This window comes from Epargyreus clarus, unplaced genomic scaffold (genome assembly GCF_041222505.1).
Source record: "Epargyreus clarus isolate Ecla_fem2 unplaced genomic scaffold, WU_Ecla_fem_2.2 ptg000002l, whole genome shotgun sequence".
Classification (NCBI taxonomy): domain Eukaryota; kingdom Metazoa; phylum Arthropoda; class Insecta; order Lepidoptera; family Hesperiidae; genus Epargyreus; species Epargyreus clarus.
In genome coordinates this window covers 8,417,414-8,444,867 of record NW_027332210.1, presented here as the reverse complement: position 1 = coordinate 8,444,867, position 27,454 = coordinate 8,417,414, and the positions used below count along the sequence as shown (strand labels likewise).

General features: G+C 36.6%; 1 protein-coding gene across 5 annotated transcripts in view; it reads left to right on the top strand.

Annotated features, from left to right (window-relative positions):
* The window catches only part of CtBP (C-terminal binding protein), a 178,738-nt gene that overhangs the window by 57,602 nt on the left and 93,682 nt on the right, over positions 1-27,454 (top strand). For all 5 annotated transcript variants that reach the window (XM_073079608.1, XM_073079593.1, XM_073079584.1 and 2 more), the window contains exon 2: positions 6,344-6,375. The gene's annotated coding sequence lies outside the window, so the exon portion shown is untranslated. The remainder of the gene's footprint in view (positions 1-6,343; positions 6,376-27,454) is intronic.

The following is a 27,454-nucleotide window of genomic DNA, read 5'->3' as shown; positions in this document are numbered from 1 at the left end:
AATTTTCATGTATTAATAAAACAATATAGTTTGCCAAAAAATTACAGTAAAATAAATCTAATTAAATTAAATTATAATATATAATGGATATGCCCTGAAGAAGTTTTAATTGGATATTAAATGGACCCAAATGCATTTAATACGTATAAAATTCATTACATTTAAAAAGAACAAAGAATTCATACATTTCAAAGTATAAATCAATCAGCGAGCATTTGGCTGACATTTATTTATCGATTATGTCATCGCGCTTCGGGAAATCCCCCAGCGAGATACGTGGAAATAAATCGCTTTGCAAAAACTTTGAATAATAATATGCGACTAAACACACCCGCCCTCATTGTTCATTAGTTTTAATTGAATGTTTATATATAGTTGATTAAACACGGTTATATTACTGTGCTTGAAGTAGTATTTTGATTTATGTTGATAATCATTACGTTATCCTTATCCGTGGTTACACGAGTAGGTACCGCATTCATGAAACCCAGTAGACTCATTCATAGATTGATGATATATCATCAAACTTTGCATAGAAGTTTCCCATGCTCAACGTGATTACTAAGATAGGTTTTTTGGAAATTCATTCGGCTTATATGCATAAATGTAAGTAATCTATTTATGCGTACAGTGCAGTTCTCAGCCTCTAAAAATATGCCCTGAACAATAATAATTATAAAGAATTTTGTGAATTAGGACTCTATTTAGTTAAGGTCATATACCCTATAAGTACATATAAACACCCTATAAGATATCATATACCTATCATATACATATAAAGTATATGATAGGCTTACTATCATATACATTATGATCGCTGAGTTGTAACTTGTGATACGTGATGTATTCTGAGACAATGATACAGTTTTATTGTGAGTGTCCTTACACGTGGCACTTGTGTCGATCCAGCGAGCGGCTCGTGGGTATGTGTCGTTGCGTGTCTGCGATTTATTTCTGGCCGGTGTACCAGGCGGTTGCAAAGCACAATGCACATATGTACACTTGGTTTTCCTTGTTTGTTATGTGACAAATGGGGCTCGGATGTTTCTGAGATGTATGGTTAAGTAGTTATTCGCACAGCGCTTTTTATATTACCCCAGTATTGGCTGACTGAAAGACAACGCATTAAAATTACCCCCGCGAGAGCAAAACGTATGACATTTTGCATAGGAGTTTTCCATATATTCTTTAGACTTTCGTGTTATCAAAAATACTTATTATTTTTTACAGTCTAAATATGTCATTGAAGTAGATGATTATTTATTATTTATTGACGTATTTACAAATTATATACGAAATCATTAAGTAATAACAGTTACGGTTTTAACAATGACAGTGATAAATTGAGAATATTCGTAACACTAAATCAAATCGTAAATCTATAGAGTAAATAAATAGCTTCAATAAATCTCTCGGCATAAGCCGCATTATTTCACGCGGGAGATTCCGAAAAAAAATTAATAATAAAATAGTTATAATTATAACTATAACATAATACACCGCACTCAAACTCAGAATTTAATTATCAGTTGCTTAAACGGTGAAGGAAAACATCGTGAAGAAATCTGCATACCTGAGAGATAAAGAAAAGTCTCAATTGTGTGTGAAATGTATGGGTCAGCGCAAATGGACGGACATGATCAGCGCGGTGGACTATGGCCTAATCCTTCTCATTCTGAGAGGAGACCTGTGTCCAGCAGTGGGACAGCAATGGATTGATGAAAATGATCAAACTCGAGACGAATATAGTGATTACGTTCATCGAAAGTTGCTCAGTCACAGCGCCGACTAAAAATATTGCACTTGGCACTGAATGAAACGGCGTTAACTCTTTGAACTTTGGCCAAGTTGTTCCGCCGAGCATACCTAATTGTGTACATCGAAGATATTGTGGTATGTTATCAACGCTTCGAGTATTATTATTTACACAGATACAGGTTTGAGTGGCGATAACGCGTCGCGCCCGAACGCTGCCAGCGTCACCGGCTGTGTCACTGACATTTGGATGGTCTCGCAAGGTCTCACCTCATTTATCGACGTAGTACCACCCACGTTCGCGGGCCGAGCTTTTGTTAATGATCGCTTGATTTAATATTACCTTTTTATTTATACGAATTGAATGACAAGTTTATATTCTCACTTTATATTTTTATTGGGTGGTGTTGATTCCAACATTAAGTTGATTAGTGCAGTGTAGGATCCGTGGATAGGTCACTGCGTCTTCCAGATTAGTCTGTTTTTTTCCAAATTAGTCTGTTTTTTTGCAAATAACAGACTAATTGCGCGCTAGTGACCGTAGTAGAGCAGTAGAGTTCTATCATTTGAAGCCGAAAGCGCACGACTGGCGTAATATAGCTTTAGTTGTTAAAACATAACGAATGCAAAGCGTTATGTTAATGTGTATATTTACATAATTATTATTTCGTTCAGTTTCGTCGTGTTTACAATCCATGCAACATTCGGAATAAATACACTGTATACCTATCATGTATGACCGCCTTATTTTTTATTCTTGGTATATTACATATATTTCATTTTCCGTTTTATTTCCGAAATAATCCGTTTTTAAACGACTTAACCAATGTAAGGTTTACAAATGAGGTATGACCCTTACATGAATATATTTCCTTGACATCTCTTTTCCTTGACATCCTTGACATCCTTGACATCGCTTTTGAGCTGGTTACCATAAATATGCTGAATATTGTACGGATTTTTAATTTAAATCCGTAATTTTAAAAATCTGCAAATAAATCGTTCTTATCAATAATATAAATTATTAACTAACTAGCCGATTTACCTATCGAACAATAGATTATATTATATACGGTATTGGCTCATGATAAAAATGATTTTCCCGGGGTGATACCCACATAAATGTAGATCGACTCATCCTCAGAAACCCGGGACCTCCGTGAGTCATCGTGAGCACTCATTGAGCACTATACAACAATAGACTACTTATGGATACTGATCTAAGATGAGACAGGGTGGGTTTACCGCTGTCAAGGCCTTATTAATTATCCTAAAAATTAACGTACAAAACAATATATTCTACTTTTCATGATATAACTTTTCTTTAATAAACGTAAACACAATTGTACAAAACATTCGTGTTGTGTGCAACAATGTGTCGGTTTCGCCAAATAGTTCTTACTTTAAAACTGTACTGTACATGCCATAGGTAGGCACGATTTTACCTTATCATAAACATATTATTTTGCTTATTTTATAAGATCAATATATCTTTCAAATATGGCACGATAATGTATGACACGTACTTTGTGAGATAAAATAGGAATGTCGATATTACTCATGTAAAATGGAATAGGCAACTTTAATATAGTTCCACATTTTGCAGTTTCAAGAAAATTTCGGATGACGTAAAGTTAAAATTGGTTTATATTACAGCTTTTGTAAAATACGAACATGTAAAAGGCGGTATCCGCTCGGCTGTAAGCCAAGATGTGGAATCTTTCTACTTATAAATCAAAATTTATCGAATATATTTTTATTGTAACGTACATTAGGTCATAGAAACGAAGCATTTTGTGTTCAGCGCTTTACTTTTATTATAGTTTTCCATAGAACTTTTTATTTCGTTTCTCTTAATGTCATTTAACAAGGTATAATTTTTTCTGAGATTTTTTTACTGGTTTCTTAACTTTGTAAACGGTGAGAAAGAAGCTATAAAGTCTTTACTAAAAGTCTGGATAGGAGTCAAAATCGCTATAGCTGTTTTAAAGTTTACCTTTTACAAACATTGTAGACACTGCCTTTTGTTTTTATTGTGATATCGTGCCAGTTGCATAAATTTGCCTTTTTTTGGGCATGTCAGCAATTATTCTAAAATCTGCTAGGACTCCGTGATTGAGAGGCAGATTTTAACCCATATAAATTTTTAGACATATATTCACCAAAAATCGGAATGTGCTCACAAAAATATACCAACCTAGATTCGTCAATCGGAAATGGGAAAAAAAGACGAGGCTCGATTCCGCCCCGCAATCCCCAGAAACGAGCGGGCGACGTGACACGGGCGGGCGGCCGGTGATCCGAGCGGCGTCGTGCGACCTCCGCGAAGGCCATTCCCGGCTTTTATTGATTTTTTATGCGCATTGTCCGCCGTGCCCGACTCGACTGCCTACCTCCTAGATGTGGCCGTTTGTGGCTCTGTCCGAAATGTTACGCAACTGATATTTGGTTGGTCGATATGGGAAACCGTTTTCTTTGTCGTTGTGAAACCGCTTACCGATGATTTCGTAGTTTTAAGTTTTATGGCCGTTAGTAGTAATCAATTTACTATCCAATTTTTGTCTACCAAAAATCAAAGTTTGGCAATTCGTAGTAGACAGGCTGTTAAATTTCAATTTTGGGAGGCTAAATTTATTATTATTAATTATTGGGTTTGTTCTTAATTAAGCTTATTTTGACTCTTATTCAACTTTATTCGTTTCGTCTCTTTTCAACTTCAGCGAGTGTTGAAAGTCAAACAGAAACGTACGGAATATATTGTTGAAAACTGTTTTAGTTTTTCTTTTATAATTAGGTTTCGTATGATTCTTGATTCATTGGTTATGTTGTAACCGTTGGCTATGCCCTAGCGTATCGATAAAGTACGATATGTAAATAATAACGGTTTGTAGTTACGAAATAGTATATCAGAAGAATACCTACTACTGCCACTACTGTGTACCTACTGTAGGTACATAGATAGTTTACCGCCCGACGCCCTTGTGGCCTTCCCTCGTTGATTTATAGCGAACTTGCGAGTCTTTTGTGCACGTTTTTCATTTATACCCGATCTCATTGAGCAGAAGAATTTAATAAACTAGGGTGTTATACGGGTGTTTTTTTTTGCTTCAGCCAATTAATATTAAATGTGTTATTTGTAACCTTTATTTTCTTTCAAAATCCAGAAAAAAGATGTACATATCCTACTTATCATTATCTATCAATTTATTCGTAACTTTATGTACAAGGTTATCAAACGTTTATAAGATTAGCTCTGTATAAAGCAAACAGAAAGTCAAATTTTTGGTTTCTTCCTATTTATCATTAATGTAAGCCAGCAACCGTACGTCATTTTCAAAAAACGTAAGGATTCCACCACCTTTGAATTGTGCATCGCTTTTTACATATTGTCTGATTCATTGTTAAAAGAATGGATATATTTTATATAGATAGATGTATATATAATGCCACTCGTATTTGTCGTTGATTCACAGCGAACCTGAATTCTTTTGTGTTCACTTTTCATTTGTACAGTAGCTCATTGAGCAACTGGAAAGTTGACTACACGAGAGATCTTTTCATATTCTGACGAGCTGTGTATTGATTTTCATACGTACCTATCGTCGTTTTTATGTCTTTGTTCAATTTATCCATTGAATACCTACTATAAAGTTCAATCAGGTGTACTTCGACATTTAAGGTCATATTGATGTTTTTGGTATACTTTACGCTGACAATCTGATATACCCTATGATTTATTAACGCCTATTAGTTATAATTAGTCTCCAATAAGCCAATTTAAATTCGAAACATGACAATTATTGCCTAAAAATTGTCGTATTTTAAGCTTTCGTACGCAAAATCGATTAAGATTAGTAAAGGGCGTAAATTTCTTTACTAAAGTCACTTGTGCGCACCCATGTACTTCTTAATTTAAAATAACGCAATTTAACAACAGTAACGAACTATAGAGTATTTGTACAAGATATATATTCGTGTTTAGTCGCGTTTTAGTTTCTTCTAGCGTGGTATTCGAGCGATGCATGTGGTCTTTGTTTATTCATAAATAACTTCGATTATCTCCTGTATACTTCTCATTTATGCGCGAGAGTGGCTTAGACGAAAGGGCATCGCATTGGCCAAGTGCAAATAAGTAGACGTCATACTCTAGAGAACTGTTTTGAAGAACTCTCAGACGCGCAGGTTTTTTCGCGATATTTTCCTTCAACGTCATAATTCATAATTAATTCCTAATACTCACTAAATTTAGTACTTTATAAAGTCACTGGGATTCGAATCTTCTTCTATTTAGGAACCTCCAATTAAGAAGCCGAGTTCCAAACCACTAGAGTCAATATATTTTAAAACATTTTAAAGAAGATGGCTAAGAACGTTTGACACGGACATTTTATTTATTACCTTACACTTGGAACGCGATTCGCACAATGGGATGTGGTTCTGCAATAAATCATATGTAGGCCGTGTTTCTTTTACTTGTGTACGGAGTTAAATGGAGTTGGGAGTGCTTTGTTAGTTTGTGCGACTTCCAAAAGCTATCCCGGTGACATGTTTATGGCACGTTAATAATTAATGGTCTTATTTGTTCTAGGTTACCGTCGGCGTGCGCTGTTTGGACTTTGAGTAAGTTTCTATCGTTTTGTCGTTTATAATGATAGTGCCGAGTTGCTTTTCACTATATAACTAAAGCACCTAGTTATATAGAAGATAAAGTAGTTTTATAGGTAAAATATAATTTGATAGGATAGGAATATTCTATTAATGTGATATTTTTATCTTTACTTTTTTTGAAGTGTACATATTATCATAGTCGTACGTGTAACTTATGACAGATTTCGTTTTCGAGTTTGTCATTTTCCTGTCTGATTATACTCGTATTATTTATTAAAACCAGTTTTCTTTTTGCACGGTTCCAACTAGTCAAATAAACTGTTTGTCAATCAATGCCAACGTCCAATTAAATGTAATAAACACCTCGTCTCAATGGAATGCGAAAGACACACCGGTTTTACAGAAGTATGCACCGGAGTTCTAATTTGAGACGTCCACGAAACGGTTTTTGGAATTTTGGCTCAGGAATTCGTTGTAGGTAGGCGCATCGCGGCTTTGGGCGGCGTCGGGCGCACGTGTCTCGCTCGGGACACGTCGACACATCGCCCTCTTGTCACACGCCTCGGCGATCCGTCTTTGTTCAAATGAGTTATGCCCCGTGTCCCGCCGGTCCGCTAGATGAACGCTAACCGCGCTACAAATCATCACTCGGCTAACTCACTTTGCAAGACCTCGCTCCCCCCCTCCCCCCTTGTTGCGGCACCTCGCTCTCCTTAGCCGCCGTCGTCTTCCCGCTAATTCCCACCCCGATGCCATACGTTCACCGGCGGACCGCGAGCCACTCTAGCTCGAACGCCGCAATGACGTAAACGCTAAAATTGCGCGCCTCTACCGCCGCAGTTGAATTACATCGGGCCGTTTGAGCACACACGATCATTAAACGTATATCTGTTAATAATAATTGCGATTGTCTGGTCGTACGTGCGCGGCGAATTATGGCGCAGTTGCCGAGCGGCCCCCGCCCGCCGCCCGCGCCGGCCCCCTCGCCACTCGATCCGTTGCGAGCGGCGCATCTTGAGACGAAATGGCATTCGGCGTTTCGTGACGGCTGAATGGGTGCCCGGTTCGTTCTCGCATGTGTGCGTGTGCGGATGGACTCGGCGATGTCGCGTACGGCGTTGCCTACACGCTCCGTCGGACGGATCTTTCCGTGTCTCGGAAAAATGTCCGCTCGCATTACGACGCGCTCGGGCACGCTTTAAATGTCACATTCATAAATAACTTGCGTGGAGACGTCATAATCGCGTCCCGCTTAGCCGGCGCCGTAGGGCCACTTGTTCGCCGGCAGGTCTCTCATATAGAAATTGTTCAGTGAACGTGAATTCGGCCGGTTACGCTTCAGGTACTCGATATTTATTGAGACCGCTCCACACTTACATAACTAGATAACATAATATGAGTAAAGATATCGTACCCAAGAGTACGCGCATGAAAGCAAATTGGGCTATATTGAGATTTATGGCCGTCTTATGGTAAACTTGATTTATATCTATCGTCGAACTTTTATCTGAGTACGGATTGATGGTATTGATTCCGTACGGACTTCTATGATTTTGTTATTTGTACTATAACTGTACTGAACTTTATAAATACCTGTACCTACATAAAAATAGGTAATACCTAATAACTAATAAGTATAATAACATTATTAATGTTTGTCTTTCTTTCCACGCTCATGCCACTTCTATTGCAAGTCTTTCTACACTCATACGCGATACTAGGTGTGTGGATCGTACTCACACCTACAATTATATAAATTCAGAATTTATAAAATGCACCGTCAACCCGGAACCGTCCACTGCGCCGCATGGAACATCAGTAGTACTATATAATATAGTTATATCTCTACCAATTTACGCAGCCGTCGAGAAAACTGAAAGAATCCCCGCAATTTCCACGGTCTTCACTCTAAGAACGTTTTTATGGTCCATCGCTTTACTTTGTCTGAACAAATTAAACTTTATGCAACACTTAAAAACTTAATGCGGAGACGAGTTCGCAATCCCGTATAAAAACGGTTGATGTTATAAAGAGCGAATAAAATTTTTACAGCGAATTCCTAGGAGAGCTGTCTTAAGTGCATTGGCTGGGCTTTATTCCCTCGAATGGTCAGTTAGTAATTAACAACATAATAAGATGCTGTGACAAGCTTCAAAAGTCATGTTGTGGTATCAAGAAAGGGCTGAGTTCGGCATAAGGAGAAACTATTTGCTTCGAATGCGGATTTTAAGTATATCATGATCATCGTCACCACCATTGCTGTCCCACTGCTAGGCACGGTATTCCTCTCAGAATGTGAAGGATTAATTTAAGTATATATTTTGTATTATTTTATTGATTTATTAATAGATGATATGAGATATTTATTATCTATTATTTCTTGGAGAAATCTGAGACATAAGTTTTTAAGAAGGGTCATCCTACGTGTTACCATATTAACAATTGCAGAAAGAAATAATAAATTTCTTCTTATAGATACCATAGTCTAGGCCATTTCACAAAACAGTTCTAATCAGTATTGTTACTTTTTTATATTGAATGATAAATAAACGTTAAAATTAATAAATTAAGGTCACAATACAAGTAATAAATTAATAAATTGATTAGTTATTTCATGTCAATGACGCGTTGTATTCATTCGAAAACACTTGACAGAAACAATATTTGCAAAGATCTCTAAAAAGTTTCCAATGTTTGATTTAATAACAACACAATCCGGATTCCGGACATCAAAGTCGAAGTTAAGTTAAATTACCATTTAGTTAAGATTCAAAAGTAATATTATTGCACACATACCCTCTATGGCTTTACTCTCGTAATTATCTTATACGTTTTGTGTTTCAATTATTCAAATTCATTCAACTTGCTGGAGTGGTGTTGCGTCCCAAAGGCAGTGCAGGCATATCTAACTATTAAGTACTAATAAGTAAGTTTTACTGTAAATAAAAATGGACTTTGAATAGGTGCCCCTATAATAATAATAATATTCTTTATTATACCCAAAAGTAGGACACTCTATGGTCTAATATCTACCAAAACTACAATGTAGGTGCTTAATTAAGAAATCTAACTCATCACGCCACCTACCGCAAACATCAGAACAATCGTAAACTCAGAAAACGATAGAAACTTCATCCTTTAACGATCGAGTCACTAACGATAACGATTTAACGAGATTTACTTACACTACGCAAACCCGACACGATCACTATTCATTAATGCTAATGTATAAATCGAGGCCGCTCATGAGGCCGTTTCGCCGCTGCTCTCGTGATAATTTCACGTACGTAATACGAGTGTTGAATATGCGTAATAGGGGTTTAATTAATTATGGAAATGTCGGTTGGTCGGTTGGTAGCACGGTAGTAGGTACGTAGGCAGCCGACGAATGCTATGCAACGAACGTACACTCAGACATGTAAATTTTATTATGCCACACCGGCTGTAAAGCGACGTCGTTTTCAGGTTAACGTTTAATTTATTAGTTTTGTGTGTTGTGTTTGTTTGTGTATAGTTGTAGTGTCTTTCTTGTTTTATGTTCTATACCTAAGTTACGGTTCGCCATTTGTATTCGCCGCCAAACTTTAGAGGTAATTACATGGGCTACTGGAGGAGACCTTTAAATCTATGTACATATTCAAATACGATGTTTTCTACTACTTCCCATTTGATCACCTGTATGTTTTTAAGCAGATTATAAGTTGTTGAGGAGTTGAGAGTGTATTGTAGGAATACATAACTCACTCCAATTTGGGAAACTTAATAATTATCGTATCTAGAATTGTGGTGACCAAAATTGGTTATACAACTGGAATAGCTAACGAACTTGCAGTCCACTGGATGGGAATTTAAAGAGACCTAGGTTCTACCTGAAGCAAATTACAAACGCTTTGCAACTTCTGAGGTTTAAGATGGCCGGTATGGTCGACCTCTTATGTAAAGCAGCCACCATTTACAAGCATCGCACCACCGAAACGCAGAACTGGTTCATGCTAAACATAGGTTTCGCAGCGGTAGTAGTGATAGCTCCCCGATCGAACCATCCGGATTCTTTTATAAATTCGTGTATTGAAAGGTGACAATACATAACAGGGGGGGGTTCATCTCTTAAAATAATATTATTTTAATCATACTTTTACTTTTTTTGCAAGAAATTTAACTTTTTAAGCGTAATATGACAATTTTAGTTGGTTTTATACAATGGATAAGCGAAAAATTAATAAGGGTTTAAGTTTGTTAAACAGTGTATGATGGAATATTTTACTGTTTTAAGGTTTTTAAAAGATGGTGGTAGGCCCCCAGATCGTCACAACACAGCGTAGAACATATAACACGCCTTTCCGTTAGCCGGGTACGACGGCGCGGCGTCGGCGGCGACGGGCTCACGACGACCGGTCCCCTACGTGATCTCCGGCGACGCTGGCCGACTCGCTAATGGCTTAGGCGGGGTACGCACGGGCGGGTCGGGTTTAGGATGGTGTGTGAATGATATAGCGTGGCGGCGGTCGCTGTACGTGTGAAATGCATGTCTGTACGCTTGGCGTTTGCCGCGAATACCAAAATTTTACAAACGTTTGGCTTGACCACGCAAACTAAAGTCAAACGCTTTGTCCATACATTTGATTTAAATATATAAAGCGTCTTATCTATAAAATGCGAAGGAAATTAAATGACTTGATGTTATTTTTGTAATTTGTGCGATTTAGAGAAAAAGTAACGAGACGATTTGTCTTTAGGGGAAAGCCAAGGCAGCTGTAACAGACTACGTAAAATTTCCATTGTATTTGGAGTTTATTAAAGATGTAAAAAAGCGATAGTAACCAATTGCCATCGTGTGGACGATCATGTTTTCTCCTGCGTCAATTTAATTTAGAAAATTCTACATTTAAATTTAAGTTCGATAAAAAAGCACAAAAACGGCTAGTGCGCACCAAGCCTTACCGGCCGGTCGGTTGTTTCGCAAGAAACGGCCGCCGATATTGGGTATTGGTATGCGCGAGTCGATAACGCCGACAAGGACGACGGAATCCGACGACGTGTGTGTGCGCGGAGATAGCGTCCGGTGATTCCGTTCCGACGGTAAGGCTGCTCGCTAACGGGGATGTATGAGTATTTTAATATTTCGTGTATTTATAAACAAATAATAGAATAGAATGAAGGTGGTAAACCCTTTGTGGTTCGATTCCGGCGTCACCACCGCCGCACCTATTCTTGCCTCATAACAGCAGTGTTAAATGCTGCTGTGTTCTGGTTTGAAGCACATCCTTCAAAAGTAAGTAAGTAAGGGAGACATACTTTTCGGAGGCGTTCCAAGTTAGTCTTCAGGGGTAGCGGCGCATCTGTGTCGACCTCAGGTAGTTAGTTATATCTAATCCTATCTGGGGTTGTTTACAGATATCCATGGGCGGCAGTAGCCACTTACCATCAGGTAGACTGGATGCTCGTCTGCTTACTCCCGTATTATAAAAAAAGAGATAAGAAAATGATAAAAATTGTTAAAAGGCACTAAAGCCAAAAGTTTATGTCGCTAGCAAATTTCTCAGAGTTGAAGTTATACGTTACAAAATTATCGGATAATGAGTTCATTTACAGAATTCATAGTACGTGATCGGCGTTTAAATAAGATAATAAAATTCGATTATTATTGTATATAAATAACACTTTTGTTAATATAATCATTTTAAACACGTAGTATTATCAAGTTCTCCTCGCGTATGAAATCAAATCGTTGCGTTCATTTCGTTATGCATTTACATTTATTTGTTTTTAAAAAACAATAACCTCTTTTCTTTGGGAAATCGGTTAAAAAAGAAGTAAGGTCAAATAGAATTATGTATGTATGTACTTAATTTAGTAGGTAAAAGACTTAAAATCTACTAATTCAAATACACCGCATAGCATCCTATACGTGTAGTGTATACAGTACCGGTTACGGCATAACTTAAGTGCGAGAATCGATATCTGTCAAATTATCATAAGTCGGTGGTATTATTTATGTGCTCTTATGTAATCTGCCGACGTTGTGCCTCTGGTCAGCGTTTTTCATCGCACCCCACGTATCGTATCTACGATGTGGATCGTATATCAAATGTCGGTAGAGACAAAAGAATATTGGGTAGCTCGGTAAATGTGTTTTGGTGTTTTATTTTGCTGGTATAAGTAGGAAGTGTTGAGGTGTTTTGGGTATTGATAAATTAGCAACTACAATATAGCTGGACTGCAGGAGCCACTTGCCTTCAGGCGGACTGCATGCTTGTCTACTACTCCTATAATAATAAAAAAATGATTGGTGCTTCTAGCTTTCGAACAGCAGCTAAAACTTGTATCAAAAAATTAAATTAAAATATGTATTTAGGATCTAGGATCTAGGAAGGAAATATCACAGTGTACTTAAAAATAAGTTAGATCAAATATTGGAAAAAGTTAAGTTAAGAAAAAAACACAGATAAATCGCAGTAAAATAATATTTATCTATAATAATAGATTCGGCTGTTCTGTGATACAATTCCAATATCATTAAATTGATATATATTAATATAAACGCGTAGATAGATATACGTATAGATAATATCCTTTTAGAACAACAAACTATTGTCTTATTATCGCCTACTGCTGATAAAGAAGTACCGGCATCGCTTATCAGACAAACACTACGCCTTGTGACGTCACTTACACACACGTAAGCACCTAATGTACACATAGCATTCATTTGTATGTGAAGAGACACTTGACTTTTATGCATTGTAGCGTTAGGGTTGACGATATATACATTTTTGTAATATGACGTTGTATTTTGTATTTATTAAGATCAAAATTTTAATGGAGTACTTTACATACCGTCCTTGATTGGCGTGTGGGGAACACAGCTCATAACTGGAATATAAAATGCAGACAAAAATTCAATGTATGTCTAACTATAATAATTACTTTTTATGAAATTTACAATTCTTAATTTCATGCAAAGGTGAATTTAACTGTAAAATATAAATAAAAAATATGTAACGAACAATTTTACTTTAAATCGTACTTTACACTTTACTTTAATTTTTGACAGCCCTATGCAACGTCAACAATTCCGGTTACCGATAAAACACTTGTTCCTACGATATTTGACGTCAAGTGCTGTAAAGTTCTGGTCGTCACCCGGATACCAAGTATCGCAACCGAAGGAGTATTATTAGTGAAGAATATTATTTCTGAACAAACATAATTATAAATGGTAAATTTATGTACCTGTTCTGGGGCTGAAGTATCTAGAGTCGTGTCGTATCGGTCGTCACAAAGTAAATAATTATCCTATGGTGTTATTGCGTGACGTTGATAGCAGTGTGGGGAAGAATAGTAGGTATACCATTTCAAATTCCCTTGGGTATCTTAGAGATGGAAGTTTTATAACTGTTGGATGGGCCTATTGCCATTACCATTATTACCACCAATAGTTATATCCTAGCGAGATAAGTATGGCATAACAGCTTTCTACTCGTATGTCAATTCGCAGTTAATGTCCATCAGTGATCTTTTGAAGGCTGACTTTTTTATTAAGGATAGAAATTCAGTTATGAAACGATCATGCAAACCGTATTGTACTGTATTGTAAATTATAACTGCCGCCCGAACTCTATATGAAACAGAGGTTTTACCTAAGGTCAATCACGGACATGAACACGCCCTCGCCACTCCTAAAAGACTATGATGATCGCCTTACATTTTAGTCATAAAATAAATGATTGTAAAAGGTAATGTGGTATCATTTCTACTAATATTTGCGTTAATCTATTGTTTTTGTACTACAATAGAGGGAACCTACATATTTACGCTAAGATCTTCAAGCAAAACTATCTGTCAGTAGTAAATGTATGTCTCCACGAAGTAAAAACAAGTTGTTGTTATAAACATATTGTTATGTAGGGTGAGAAACGTCGCGCCCTTCCGCCTCGCTTCACTCGGTGTTGGGTTCCCTCGGTCCCTTTACACGGAGACATGCATGCGTAAAGAGCAGAGGTTCTCAAAGTGAGCTCCGCATAAAAATTATATTAGTTTACGAACTGAAATTAATAGTCGTATAACTCTTAGATTTCTTCTGAGAAATGAGCGCGTAACCGCATTTCTTTTTTAAGCTTTATAATAATATTTAGTGAGGATATAAATATTTTTCAACTAGTTATGGGAGCTGGGCGTCGAGGAAATAATTGCAGTCTATTTCGCGAACAAATTAAATTTTTATTTAAATTTAACACAAATTTTACACAAGTTTTAACAAAAATGAAATTAAAAAAATAAATTGATGGGATAGGTCGAGTCACTTTCCGCGATGGAGGTGAACTGATTCCATGGTGGACGGCCACCTGTACGTGGGACGGCCACCCGCGCGTGGGACGGCCACCTGCGCGCCTCGTCAGCGTTGGCCGTTCCGCGAAGGCCCGATGCAGCGCAAGCACGATGCAGCGTGAGAACGGTGTAGGGCTGGCGCGATGCAGCCTTAACGTGTAGGGCTGTCGCTTACACGTAACTTCTCCCGCCCCAGCTGAGCAACTATTTGCCTACGTTTAGTGCAAATATTGCGGCCTTCTTGTCCTCTCGTGTAGCTGTCGACGAGTGATGCTCACTTGAGGTTGCACACGGTTGAAGAGATATTTCAACATTCGATTTTGATATGTCTTCTGATTTTCTATTTCGCCGGTATCGCCTTATGTACGCAATAGCGAGAGCAATTGTACCCAGTAGGATTAACAGGTACAGAGGAAGAGTAGTATGGTAAGTACTCATCGAAGTGGCGTCGGTTACTTTTGGTGAAGTTTCCATTGATATTTGGTCTTCAATGACATGTAGTTTATTAAGATCTATTGCAGTTATGTTGAAATGAGCTTTTCGATTCCTTGAAGATGACAAGGCTAATAATTCAGAATTTGTGAATGTAAGTATTTCGAAATGCTGTCCACGGAGTTTATCGTTGACGTTGGTGATAGTGAATTCTGTTGTTCTGATGCTGCAGGTTCTCGGTATAGTAGCAAGGAAACTACCCTCGATGATTTGATGGCGTTCCTGTCCACATAGCGTTTGTACTTTCGTGGGGGTTTGAAAAGATAGTATATAGTGTTGATCGTCAAGCTCCAGTAGAGCCTCAGAAGTAGCTTCATCTCGTATTTGCACATCGATTTTTGGATGTAGCGAGCTGAGCAGGGTTCCCCGACGTCCGGATCTCGTTCAATGGTTCGGTTTCCCGTTTAATAGCGATAGTCCGAAACACGCACAAACCGGGAACTTTCGATTGCGCCAGTTATGGGTTCTGCGCCACTTATGGGTTCCTCGTTTAATTGCGATAGTCCGAAACACGCACAAACCGGGAACTTTCGACTGCGCCAGTTATGGGTTCTGCGCCACTTATGGGTTCCTCGTTTAATTGCGATAGTCCGAAACACGCACAAACCGGGAACTTTCGACTGCGCCAGTTATGGGTTCTGCGCCACTTATGGGTTCCTCGTTTAATTGCGATAGTCCGAAACACGCACAAACCGGGAACTTTCGACTGCGCCAGTTATGGGAGCTGGGCGTCGAGGAAATAATTGCAGTCTATTTCGCGAACAAATTAAATTTTTATTTAAATTTAACACAAATTTTACACAAGTTTTAACAAAAATGAAATTAAAAAAATAAATTGATGGGATAGGTCGAGTCACTTTCCGCGATGGAGGTGAACTGATTCCATGGTGGACGGCCACCTGTACGTGGGACGGCCACCCGCGCGTGGGACGGCCACCTGCGCGCCTCGTCAGCGTTGGCCGTTCCGCGAAGGCCCGATGCAGCGCAAGCACGATGCAGCGTGAGAACGGTGTAGGGCTGGCGCGATGCAGCCTTAACGTGTAGGGCTGTCGCTTACACGTAACTAACTTGTAAAGAAGAAAACATTGAACAAAACATCATATTGATTGTTCTAATTTAATTTAATTTTAAACGGTCTTGAAATGTTATTTTTTGAGTCAGTTTACCACTATTGCTTATCCGGTGGACTTAGTTGTTGATCAAAGATAGGTTGGGGACCACGGACAGTGAGGGATGTACGATAAACAGGAAAACGTTAGAGGTTTCGCTGGCGGCCTTCGAAGTCTTTACACACGAATATTGTCGGTTTATACCAAATTAAGCTCTAACGCTATGTTCTTTAATGCTTGTTTGCACATGGACCACATATATGGGTCGAGTTTGTTATGTAGAATATTATGCTTGTTGGTTGGTACCTTCGCTAAGTGAAGTTTGAGAATTGGTGTCTTGAATAAGAAACACTCAAATTCGTTTATGGTTTCGAAAAGCTTGTTTATTGACTTGCTATTTTAAGTAAATATGGGAGTGCGTCTAGCTACAATTTTTTTAACTCCTGTCTACCACAGTTAAGTAATCTTTCGATATTTGGTCATCATAATGTATTTCGATACCTTAATTCGCAAATCAGCCAACTCCACTTTTTGTCAAAGTGTTTTTTTTATTTATTTTGATTTCGTTCAACGTCATTTATTATTAAAATAAATAAAAAAAAACATTTTGACAAAAAGTGGAGTTGGCTGATTTGGGAATTAAGGTATCGATTTATAACAACGGCTTTTAGGAATTAATCTTACGTTTATTATAAATTTGTCATAGATATTTGAATAAAAAATAAAAAAAAACATCAATTTTGTTCTAGTAGTCATCGAAGTAAGATTTTTTCAGAGGAAAACAAACTACAACAATATTTAGCAGAGTTACTAAAAGTATAAGTAGTGTAAGTTTTATATAAAATTGTCCGCGCGTCTGTGAAGTTTCTCCAACGGATGATTACGGTGAACTAACTCAACTAACCAACTAACTTTGTTGTGTAATTTCTAACGATGTGAAAGCTCGTTTTGAAAATATTCTTGACTTTGTTGTTGCTGTAACTACTTTCAGTATTTTAAAAGCGTGCCCGTGTTTCAATGTAATGTTGTGACAAGTTAGATCATTTACTGAATTTTACTACTTGTTATTCTTCTACGTGCTGCTATTTGTTCATTCATAAGCTGAGAAGATAGCTTTTTTAGAATGTTGAAGGAGCAAACGAGTATGCAGTCCATCTGATGCCATCCGTAATCAACTCCAGGAAACAGTAGTCCTAACTGTGGTCGGCTAAAGATGCGGCTTCTCATCTGATGGTCCCATTGTATTTGTGAATCTGTCTTGTTTACTCTTGAGGATTAAATTGAAACGTATTATATCCTTCAGCTCCAAGTCCACACTGTTCGTAGAATTTCCTTTTATCTACAGTGTCATGAATTACACACATATATGTATGCGGGCAATATTATGATTCTACCAGATCGAAAAAGGCGTTTGGTGTAAACACTACAAAAATCTTTAATAAACACATTGCGAAATGGTAGCAGGTTATCGACGTCCAAAAATAAATCTGTACAGAATGAACTAATGAAATATTTCTATTACTTGCTACTTTAGCACTAGTTCAGCTTAACACTACTTACTACAGTAATATACCTTCATAACTATAAAATGCAAAGTATGCAAACAAAGTTTGGCACTCTTAAATCTCTGAATCGTTACAGTTCTTAACTGAACGTATAACAGTTACACCGGTTCAAACTATCCAGAAACCGTGAGAGTTCCCCCTCGGGAGTTGGTCCGTTGATTTACGTTCAGGTGGAACTAACTAAATAATTTCCAACTGCAGTTTTGTAACTAGATTTACTTTGTATATGTAATACGAGCGCAGTTGGAACTTTCTTGTTTGTTTGTTTGTTATTCCACGTCGTATTTGCGAAATTATTATTTGTGAAATAAAGTTTATAAATTTGTTTGTGGTATATACATATTTTTACTTTTATTTAAGTTGCCTATGAGGTCCTTTTATTGTAAGCGCTCGTGCTTAGGTATCTTTTGTTAATAACATGTAATCCTATTCATAAATGCCACGATATGAAAACATATTCGTATGTTGTATGTTTACAGTTGTTTAGTTCAACGAATTCCTTTCTTCGATGAAGTCATATTTGTCAGACGCATACCATTTATTTATATGTAACATGATATAATTGGTGCTCCTCAACACTGGTGCTTTGAAAGCAGGTTGGATTTCCCGTGACATCAGTGCTATGAACACACACATAAACGATAACACCAGCACCTCAGAGACCAAACAGAAATTTAATTAATATTTAGACTTTTACTTGATTGGGGATCGAACCCGAAATCCAGTGAGACCGGTTTGCTGACGACTTCGCCACGCGGGTAGTCAAATAATATTGAGATCAGTTTTTAAATATAAATTCAGCGTTTTATATTTAATACGATATCATTAAATCAGATTTACAATGTAGACGCATCGTTACACGAATATCTTTTTTCACGAATGTGAGCTACCAACTTTGTAAAATCCAGATCTCAGATACCTACTGAAATTGTTTATTCATACGCGGAGATTGTAATCGCGCACATGGCGATCTTGATAAAAGTGTATTTCCATTTATAAATTCCATTCCACTACATTGTTGCATCCTGGTGGCGCGTGACAGCAACCCCGGTGGATAATTTGACGGGTGATTCATGTGCACATAATAGAGCTGTACAATTTAACCGGCCAAGCCGGCTAAAAAAGTTAGCTAAATTAATTAGCTAGCTAACCGATAGGCTTAGCTAATTTAACCGGTTAACTTAATTAGCTCAGCTAATTAGCTGACGGCTAACCGGCTAACCGGCTAATTTTTTTTCAGCTATTCGCTGATTCCTTTTCTATAGAAAGGTTCAAAAAATAATATTAAGGCTCTTTTTTTTTTTGTTTAAAGAAACTTATTTACTTATTTAATATTTTATCAATAATTTAAATAATTATGTTTACTAAAAATAATTATGTGAGTATAAATATAAATAATATAAATAAATATAAATAATAATAATTGAAAATGATAGTCTTTGATAAATACTACAGCAAATTATTACCATAAAATTTGTTTTAATTCAAGATTTAAATTGCGCGCGTTTTTTGATTTTTTTTAATGGTGACGTTAATTTGTACAGTAGTTCGTTTTTTAGCCGATGTTTTTTGGTGCGCTGTTATAATTTTCTAGTAGTTATCATATGTGATATTCCAAAGCCGGCGATGCATTGGCGACTCCTCTGGTGTTGCAAATGTCCATAGGCGACGGTGACTGCTTTCCATCAGGTAGCCCGTCTGCCTTATCGTTAGGTTAAATATAAAAAAAAAAAAAATGTGACACAAATTTCATATTTTTGATATTTCTCATACAATTGAAGATATATATCTCATACTACTGAAAATCACAATTCAACATAATTATTTACATTATTGATAAAATATTAAATAAGTAAATTTCGCGACTATCGTTTCTTTAAACAAAAAAAAAGAGCCTTAATATTATTTTTTGAACCTTTCTATAGAAAAGGAATCAGTGAATAGCTGAAAAAAAATTAGCCGGTTAGCCGTTAGCTAATTAGCTGAGCTAATTAAGTTAACCGGTTAAATTAGTTAAGCCTATCGGTTAGCTAGCTAATTAATTTAGCTAACTTTTTTAGCCGGCTTGGCCGGTTAAATTGTACAGCCCTAGCACATAATAATTATTGATGCTCACGTGACAGACACGTGATTATCAGGTGATAGTGTAAAGTATAAAATTTTTGTATGTGATTTGGCATACCTGAAAGTCGGCCATTTTAAATAATCTAGTTTTGGCGGTCACTGATAAAATGGGAACCAACCAAGCCAAGTTAATAAAAGAAGTACAGTCGACTCTCGATAATTCGAAACTCGAGGGACTCTTAAAATATTACGAATTATCGAGTGTTTGAAATATCAAATGGTTCGAAATTTGTGAGAGTAAATAAATAAACCTTCGAATTCTTAAGTGTTGATCAATTATTATTTATTAACTCCTATTCTATAACAATGACAAAAGTTTAGTGGTACATTCGTGTACATACATGTAATCATAATGTGAATTAATTAATCTTTCGAAAGAACTCTGTTATACTGGTTTGCTTCAAATTATACTTTCTAGGGCTCATGACTAACAGAAAATTTTAATCTGTATACACAACGAAAGAGTAACAGTAACTGAATGAACACAAACCAATTCGTTAGAGTGTGTGTGAAATAGTCAAACTAATCATAACAAAAACAATACACGTTTGAACTTGTCGCAAAGTCGTATTTGTACTAACAATCTTTCCGCCTCTTTCTCTCTGCAACTTTGAATTGTCGAATGTTGAACGCCGATGAGTTCGAATTAACGCGTCGTTTTGTTATAGAGCAATGATTTTTTCGTTTGAATTACCAAGTGTACAAAAATGTATGGATTTAGTTCGAAATATAAAGAGATTTCGTAGGGAACTTGTGATAACTTTGAATTATAGAGAGGTTCGAATTATCGCAGGTTTGAATTAACGAGAGTCGACTGTACCTATACAGTGGCCAAATGTTGTAATTGATAATATACTTTTTGAAATATTTGAGTTCACTTCATTAGGTACAATTCCTAACCCGTCTCTTTCGTTTTCCGATATTCTCATTCGACTTGATGTACATTTGTCTCATACTCATACGTCAATGAGTATGAGAAATTATGAAATTACTTATCATATCATATGCTTTAACTGCAATGTTTTCCTGCTAGAAGAAGTCTCCAGTCGTTCGCGTGATAGCATCTTATTTCATGTTCTAAAGAATTGACCAGTAGTCGGACACTAATCGTTTAATGGTCGGAGATAATGACCACGGGCCGCCGCAGCGCATCGCATTACCGCACTACGTTGTCGCACCGACCAATGCGCAGCGATGCGGTGACGGCTAATAAAAAATGTACGATAGAAATTCACGAGGATATTTGCAACTCGATGTGCGGTGCGGGCGGCCCGCTCGTATGTGCGCTAAGCTTAACACATCTGTATTGGATATACGTATATCGTATACAATTTTTTTTTAAATAATATATTGCAAATTAATATTATGATGTATCTTCATGTTCTACGTTATTATACTGAAAATATTATGCATTCATCTGTAATTAATTCCGTATAGAATAAGAGTTGCACATAACTCCGATCATAAATGTGCTACCACTTATGGAGACTAATTTGGTCGTCCCATATTATGTGTGTTAGCCGGTATTCACCGTAACGCAACAATTGCTTCATGCTAGAAATAAGTGTGGCGGCGATACCACCCGTTCGAACCATATTGGTGGTAGACCAAATTTTAAACTTAAATCATTTTACCAATCACTCAATCAAAATTGCATACAGGGATTACAATCATCCCCAGGCCGAAACTAACAATTCAAATACCAATTTCCCGGGAGGATTTCGGAACTGTACAAAATAAAACACAAACCTGCGTTCCCATTCAATACTGGTTCAAAACAACGAAAATAAAACGAAAAACGAAAATCCGTGATTGGCGAATCTGAATCAAAACGTATAGTAACTGATTTGCGCCGTACGAATATTACGGTTATAAAAAATGTGTATGTGTAGTACCTACCTACCGTACGTGTGTGTTACGTCTAACTAAAAATTTCACGTACGTTTTTTGCAATATACAAAAATAATATTGTGAAATCTGTGTAGGTATAAAATACTACAATAGTACAGACGTATATACTACAAAAACGACAATAGCGTTGACGTAACTATTTTGAAATCGACGTATGCAAATCAACAATACGTATTTACATAATTTCTTTAATATAAAATGAGATCACATCCAGTTATCACATATGGAATAATTTGGATAGTAACATTAGTAACTTCATAAAAGTTCGAAATACCGAGATGAAGAAGATTGAAAATGCGTCGTTACTTTATTAATTGTGTACTATGTTCTTTTTATATATTCTACTTACTACCGTAGTAAAGGTACTATATACAATGCTCTAATGTATCCACCTACTACATAGTTAATTTAGTCGAGAAAATATATTTTCCAATAGTGGCATAGTTATACGTTAATTATAGTTTTAAACATTTTTCAATGCACAATGTTTTACGCCACTTAAATTACAAAAGTTCTTTACAACTCCCAGTATTTCAAAAGCGAAGCGTACTAACCGGTTTGGCGTTTAACAAATGGCGGTGTTGAAGAAAATGCGCGCGTAAGAGCGTTTTCACATTATCCGATCCGATATCGGTATCGGACGCCGATACGATATCGGGGTAAGTAAAATGTATGAAACATGTACCTGCCTTTCACATTGTCCGTTCCGATATCGGATATCGGAGCCGACAGCGATATGCTGGCGACACCATCGGACGCCCGTGAGCCGTCGGGCGATAATGTTTGTATGTGTGCTCTACGTGTATCTAAATTGTCTCTGTGTGCGTAGAGCCCGATGCGCGGCGGCCATTTTGAGCTTGTTTACTAGTTTGGTTGTCATCATGGCGTCGTCATCATTTAAATACGATATAATTACATTAATTGAACTGGTAGAATCGGTGGTAGGTGCGTGTTGTAGCTTGCCTCAAGGCAGTGTGTTGGGGCCTACCCTATTTTTGTTGTATATCAATGATTTGTGCAATTTGAAAATAAAAAATGCACAAGTGATATCATATGCTGATGATACTGCCGTTATCTTTACAGGTGAGACATGGCAACAGGTTAAAGAGAGAGCTGAACTGGGAATGACCCAAATTGCTAATTGGCTAAATAGTAACCTCCTTACTCTTAATACCAGCAAAACGAACTATATTTGCTTCAGTGTTTCTAATCATACACAACCACCTATAGATTATGATATAAAAGTACATACATGTATAAATAACAATTCCTGTGGGTGTCCAATATTAAGTAAAGTTAGTCATACCAAGTATTTGGGAGTTATGGTGGATCAAAGATTATCATGGCATCCCCAGATTGAACACATTACTAAGAGAATTGCAAAATTAAACTGGATTTTTAGTACATTGAGACATGTAGTTCCAAAAAATGATAATTCTCAAAATAAGCTTTTAAATCAAATATACGTGTCATTGGTGCAATCAGTACTGACATATTGTATATCGATCTGGGGAGGTGCGACTAAAACGAAACTCATTCAGTTAGAACGTGCACAACGCGGGTTAATTAAAACTATGTATTTTAAAAGAAGAAGGTATTCTACAGAAAACCTCTACTCTATTAGCAATTTACTAACAGTTAGGAAGCTATATCTACTACAAATAGTACTAAAACAACATAAAACACTGTCATATGATCCGTCTAACTTGCAAAGGAGAAGAAAATATGTTATCGCCCCAGCCCCTCAAACGAACACTTTATTTGCTAGCATGCAATACAACAAACGTGCAGCTCAATTATATAATAAAATTAATAAAACAATAAAAATAAATAAAATGTCTTATTTTGAATGTAAAAAAGCGTTAACTAATTATTTACAAACTCTTAGCTACGAACAGGCAGAATCACTACTACAGTTCTCATATATATAATACATTACATGCATACACTAACTTACATGCACACACACACACACACACACACACACACACACTCACACACACACACACACACACAAACACACACACACACACACACAAAATTAGATAAATTAGCTTAAAATAATCCTTGTATTATAGTTCATAAGTTTATATTGTTCTCGGAAGAGCGGAGGCTCCTAATACAGGCACTGCGTGCTTAAAAGGAGGCTCTAGCCACTTACTAATGTAACACAACTTATGAAGTAAAATAAATAATTGTTTAAATTGTTTAAATTGTTTGTTGTTGCTAAAAAGAGTGTAAAATGCTCCCTCTGAATATCTAGCTTCCACAATAGGATGTATCCAATACTGTCTGTGAACAGATCTTTCTTTGCGTCTCAAATATAAGAGATACAGCAAATAAAGTTTTCTATTATAGTCTGCCATGATGACCTGTCCGCACTAAGCTATCGAGCAAATGGCCGTATCGGAACGATTTTGTCGGAAATATGTGAAAATAGCATATGGTGTCGGCTATCGGATGTCGGCTATCGTCGTCCGACACCGATATCGGATCGGATAATCTGAAAACGCTCTAACACCGTATTTACAATTCCGCTTCACCCTGGTTCCGTATAGGAAAGTTGAATAATAGGTACTCTCTGAGAGCAAAATATTCATTCACTGCGCTCCACAGTGTTCATAGTAAGGTAGTGAGTAATTAAGGAGTAGAATCGTGTATGGCGGTCGAGATCATGTTGTCTCGATTGTTTATTTGCATTTTTGTTTAGCTGTGTACGAAGTGAAAAATAAAATCTGTGAAATGTCGATGCTTTACAGAGGCGCTTACTAGTTATTTTATAAATAACATATTTGTTATAATTTTTTTTAATTATTAAATTAACGGCTTAATCCCCCAAATAAGAAAATTAAACAGTAACGATTCTCTTTGTCATTAATTGAATAAAAATATATTTGATTTGTTTAAATTTTGTATATTGCAATATAATTTTATCTATCAATAATAATATTTAAGTAAATAATTCAACAAAATGGTTTTCGTACTATCCTTATTTCGCCGAGTAGATTCCGCACTTTTTGATTCTAATTTTTATTGACTCTGAAGTCGGATTACGCCTACTTACAATTGCGTAGTGGCTGTAGTATTCCCCCGTGTTCTCGGTAAAGTTCACGGTTGAAGGTTCAAAAGAGCTCTCCTTTATTTCATTTTTCGTTCAACATACTACATTTACGTCACTATAGAGATTGCATACAAAATGTTGTCGAAAAAAAAACAGTTTCCAAGTATTCATAGTTTTCATCACACATTCATTGAAATTACGGGTAAAGTCGTCTGCGCAAATGTTTTCTGAACGGGAGCAATGTACGTTAGTTAAACGTAGGTACCTCTGTCTTTCGTACTATTGTTTTTGAATTTTCAAATCTATCTACATTGCTACTATGCTTCTGAAGTTAACGTAACACAACGAAATTGTAGGTGTTGTTTTATTTGCAATTGGAAATGCAAAAGACTGAATGTATAAAAGAAAAAAAATCGTGATTGAGTACTACATCTAAAAATAGTACTCAAACTTTTTGATCGTAAAATATTACTAAAGATACTGCAGTTTGCAATAACATAACTAAAAGGCTAGTATTTTTCGAACATTGCACAACGTTAATTTAATTTATAACGAGTAAATTGTTTTAAGCGTCCGAACTCACTCGCCGCGTATTATTTCGCACACAAAACAGTGCCTATTTAATTGTGCCAGATTTTAACTGTACCGCTTGCAATTTGAACAAAAATACAACGTGCCCGGGGCGGGCGGGCACAAAGCCCGGTTTTACGCATAGAGGATTTCATACGAACCAAATTCGGTGCTTTAAAAAACGGATAGGTACGCTTTGTGTACGGATTGCAGGATCTAACGCGGGGGATGGATTGTGTGGATGGCTGTTTATTTTTTATATTTTTTTATTTTTTTGTTTTCCCCTTTGTACTGTTTCGAATTGGACGGTTTAGCGAACAAATTTGGAGGTTGGTCTGTTATTGTTTAATATGAAGTGTTATAAGACTTTTATTGGGTTCCGAATCAGCCTGTTAGTAGTAATAAACAATCTTAATCAGTATTTTAAGATGAGATTTATTAATCACCATAATAGATTAAAGATATTATTATTATTATAACTTATGCGCAAAGTTTTAACACATACATAAAACAAATATACGATCGAATTGAGAAACCTCCTCCTTTTTTGAAGTCGGTTAAAAATACTTGCGTCGTCATAAACGTAACCGAAAATACCTTTAAAAATGGTGGTAGCTTATTAACATTCAATCAATAGAATTGTATAAATTACCCATTCTAAATGAGTACATTTTCTAAATAAATACGTTTTCGATTCATTGTCGAACTCACTGGAATCAAACACTTTTTCAATTGAACATTTCCTTTCACTGCATGTATCTCTCAACTTCCATTGAGCCATACATACATACGTACATACATAAACGGCAAAGTTCATGAATGTCGTAAACAAAAAACGCAATGAATAGTCACTTCATTATGCCATCGCGTGGGAATAGTTCCCGCGCAAGACTCCTTGTGTCTTATATATTTTTTCGCTTGCCTAATGAATAATTCGTTCGTCCGTACGATATCTCGTTAGCCATTGTTCCATTTGTTAGCGATACGTGGCGTTGAACGCATGGTTGGGCGGACTGAAAAAATCGGCCAAGTGCGAGTCGAACTTGCATACAGAGGGTTCTGTACCTACCACCAAAATTTCGTTTGTATTTTATTTTCAGTATTGTTTATCAAAACAGCTATAGAAGTGAATGCATTGTGAAAATTTGAACTGTCTACCTATTACTGTTTAATAGATAAATCTTAATACGCCGAAAAATAATGTTTACTTGTTATTCCCATTATGCATTATGCATTCCATTATTTGTTATTGTTGCGACCCATATTTATTATCAAGGAATAAAAAATACTTTTAGTAATTGTTGTTCCAGCGGCCATCATTATACAAAATGTTAAAATTTCAAATATCTATCTATCTATTGCGGTTCATGTGATAGCCTCGTGACAGACGGACAGGTAGCGAAGGCTTAGTAAATAGGGTTCGGTTTTTACCCTTTGGGTACGGAACCCTAAAAAGACAAGTATCTCGTGTATATTTCCGTTATTTGTACTGTACATGTTTCGTAATGATATATAGATGCACGTTTGCACAGTGAGAATGCGAGATATAGATATGTTACGGTGATACATACAAGATATCAATATGTATGAACATATATGTAAAGTAGATGAAGTTACTTGTTTGTGTCTACGATATTGTATTTTTATTACGTAGTTGTGTCTTCTTAAGTGGATAATTATTGAAGTAGTACTTTACTAGTATAGTTATACTTGTATTTTTAAATGTGTGTGTGTTAAATTGTGGGCAGATTAAGATTCCTACCTATGGTCGGCCACAGATCGTTTTCTACCTGAGGACTAAGTTGGAACGACTCGTAAAAGTTTGTCCCTTACCGCACTTGATTTGTAACCAGAACACAGCAGCGCTTAACACTGATGTTGTGACTCAAAAATAGGTGTAGGTTAGGTGCGGTGGTGCCGCCAGAGTCGAA